Below are 3,374 nucleotides of genomic sequence, written 5' to 3'. Positions count from 1 at the left end.
GTCAAATGACCTAAAATTGATGATCAAATTTAAGAAGTTTTTACCATCTTAAAAATATCACTAAACAATTCATGGAGACTTTTATTCAAATGACATGCTTTGTATACCAAACTAAATGCAATGTATGAAAATAAAATGCAAAATGCAAAGTATGAAACTAAAGAAAGTCTCTCAAAAAGAATGTATTAACAAAACATGAATTAAAATGCAAAAGAAAGCTAAATTAGAACCAACTCCCCTTTCATTCCCGGTGGTTGAAGAAGGTTTAAAAGAAGAAACCACCCCGGTAGTGGAGTACTTTTGGTTCCACTCAAATTCTTTTTATTCACCCTTTTTCCCTTGAAAACTTTTTCCGGAGGTCGTAGACGGTTCAGATTTAGTACCCATTTCAAACATCTATTGTGTCCTGCAAAAGCAAAGATAAGCAACACATTCCAAACACTATCATGAAAAGATAAATGGGTATCACATTCTACAAATTCAATTAATGGTACCTCTATGAAATTTTCGGATAATTCACAAGAAATTCTCACCTTATCGTGTTGAAAGGTACCTAGAGTGGTGATTGTTACCTCTTCCTCATCAAGTAAATTCTCAAACTCTTGTTCTGGTGAAGGTTCAACATCATGTAGTGATTCTTGGGTGCCGCGCCGCGGGACGAAGAACAGCGCAGGGGATCTTCTGGATTTCGGCCCCATTCCTTCTCTAATCAATCTCCCGAGCTTCTATCTTGGTGGTGAGCTTCTCGGCGGCGACATCCCGATCATTTGGAGCCATCGGAGAGTGTTCTCTCCGGTGGAATTTGGCTCGCGTCATCTTCCTTTTCCAGCTCGATTTGGCGGTGGTCCTCCAAATCCAAGCTCCGATTCCCATAAGCAACATTCGGAGGTGGTCTTCCGGTGTTCCTGAGCTTCACTCGACGTTCATCCGCGTTCCACAACCTTCCATCAGATCCAGAGTCAGATTTCCAGATTTTCGACATTTTCTTGGGTTTTGGGATGTTCTTAGCTCGCCAGAGGTGGTCCGTCGGCGTTCTAGAGCAATCCTGGAACTGATACGCTGTAGAGAGCCTCCACTAAGGTCCGGAATTGGGTGGTCACGATTTCGGCCTCTTGTGTGACGGCTTGAGTGTGAAGTTTGGTGAGATTGGTTGTGAGAATGGATTGGTTAGGGTTTATTTCCTTTTGTTTCTGTTTTTACAGATTTTTATAGATTTATTTAGTGGTTGTTATGTTTTAGCAAGTAGTTTAGCATTTCTTTACTTAATTGAAGCTTAGTTTAAGACTTCTTTGAAGCTTGGTTACTTGTTTAGTGTTTAAATTCAAGCTAGGGTTTTAATTGGTGTTGTAGATCAGATTTATTTGCATCTTGTATTTCATTCCTTAGTTTAAGAGTGTGTCAATGATTTAATCTCAATGTAGGAGTGACAATGCGTTAAGGTTTGATTGTTGGCACATATGTAGGTTTTAGTTATGCTTTAGATTAATTTCTTTACTGCTGTGTTTTCCTTTGTAGATTTATATTCAAAGCTTTAAAACCCCCAACTCCATTTTTATATCGAAAACCCCAAAAATAAGAATAAAAAGACAATCCTAAATTACATTCTACCGTTGGTTCCTCGGGATCGATCCTGGGCTCGTTACTACAACATTATTGTTTAATTAAGGGGTTCAGTGAAATATTAAATTGTTAATTTGATTAGCGGATGTGACAGATTCGCTCATCAAATTTTGGCGCCGTTGCCGGGGAAATTGATTGGAGAAGAGAAAGGGGCCGAAATCTCAGAGATGTTGCGGGACGCGAAGCTGTGCGGAGGAAGAGATCGACGAAGAAGCTTGGCACTGTAGCTTCTCTGTTTTAAACAGATCTCAGATTTGAACCAACGGCTGAGATTGATTTGGAGCTAAATCAACGGTGAAAGTTTGCCCAAAATCTGATCCGAAGGTACTGATGTTGATCTAGGGTCTGGATCTACTCTCCCGTAGGTCGGATCGATCAGATCATCACTGGATGGCCCAGATCCGGCTAGTCTTCAATAAACGGTCCAGATTAAGTCGGGCTGGATCAATAGCTAGATGAACTCAGATCTGCATCAAAACTTCTGGATCTTCATCAATGGCTCAGATCTGCTCCCCATTAAGTTGGATCGGCCAGATCTTCAACGGATGGTCCAGATCTGTCCTATTCTTGATGAACGGCCCATAATGCTCAATGGCTAGATCTTCTCGTTTGAACTCCGATTTGAGCCCAATTTCGGTCCAAATAGACCCAAATCCAAGATCCTTTGATGCCTACAAAATAAGAATCAAATATTAGCATCAAATAACACCAAAAATAATATAATTTGCAATTAAGTCCAAAAATACACACTATGCACAAAATGTGATGTAACCATGATTTAAACTATGAAATCAACATCAAACCATGCATATATGAATCAAAATAATGCAGTAAAATCATGGTTATCACAGCACAAAGAAGAAAGATTGCAATTTCTTGTTGTGTATACAACTGCTGCTCAAGACCTGCTTATAAAGCCCATGGAGGGTGCCTCCAACAGCATGGAGGGCTCCCTTAATCCCGTCGGATCTGCAGGATCGATAAGCTCTGACTTCTTCGCCGCTTATCCACTTGAGGACGCCTCGAAACCCAAGGAAGGCGCCCACAACCAGCGTCCAGGGCGCCTCCAAGCTCCATGGATGTGCCCTCGTGCCTTTGCTGTGGGGTTGTCGACAAGGATGCCCGAGGCACCCCCAAACTCCATGGAGGGCGCCTCAGGATTGTTCATCCGAGGCTTTTTCTTTTTTTTTTCACTCCCTGTAAGATGCGTTAGTCTAAAATACAAGATATATTGTACAAAATAGAGTTAGCACAAATCCATTAAGTGAAACACAAGTGTTTAACAATCACCGGACTGTTCAGTTCTGACTTCGAATTTCCATCCAGAAACCATAGGTCGAACCGATGCCTACTGTTCCCTCACTGGGAAACGCGTCCTCACCTACTACACTCAAGAGAGTATACCTGTTGCTAGACCGGTCCTCCAGATCAATTGAACTTTTGCTCAGCGTCCGAGGCTCCAGACCTTTCCGTTGGACGTCTGCTCCACGACTCGTCCAGTCTTCCACCTAGTTTGGAACACCAGGACTTTTCCACCTAGAGTCCATGACTCTAGGACTTCTGTCCAAAGCCCTCGACCCGCCAAGACTTTTCCGCCTAGGGTTACCACCCCCTAGGACCTAGGGTTACCACCCCTTAGGACCTAGGGTTACTATCCCCTAGGATTTTCCACCTTCCTAAGTACACTTAGGACTTTCCTGCAAACTCATTCAACTATGTTAGACCACAAATAACCTTAACTTTGAATCCTTTAC

This window comes from Zingiber officinale, chromosome 7B (assembly GCF_018446385.1).
Source record: "Zingiber officinale cultivar Zhangliang chromosome 7B, Zo_v1.1, whole genome shotgun sequence".
NCBI classification, from domain to species: Eukaryota; Viridiplantae; Streptophyta; class Magnoliopsida; order Zingiberales; family Zingiberaceae; genus Zingiber; species Zingiber officinale.
Note: the sequence above shows the minus strand (reverse complement) of the source record.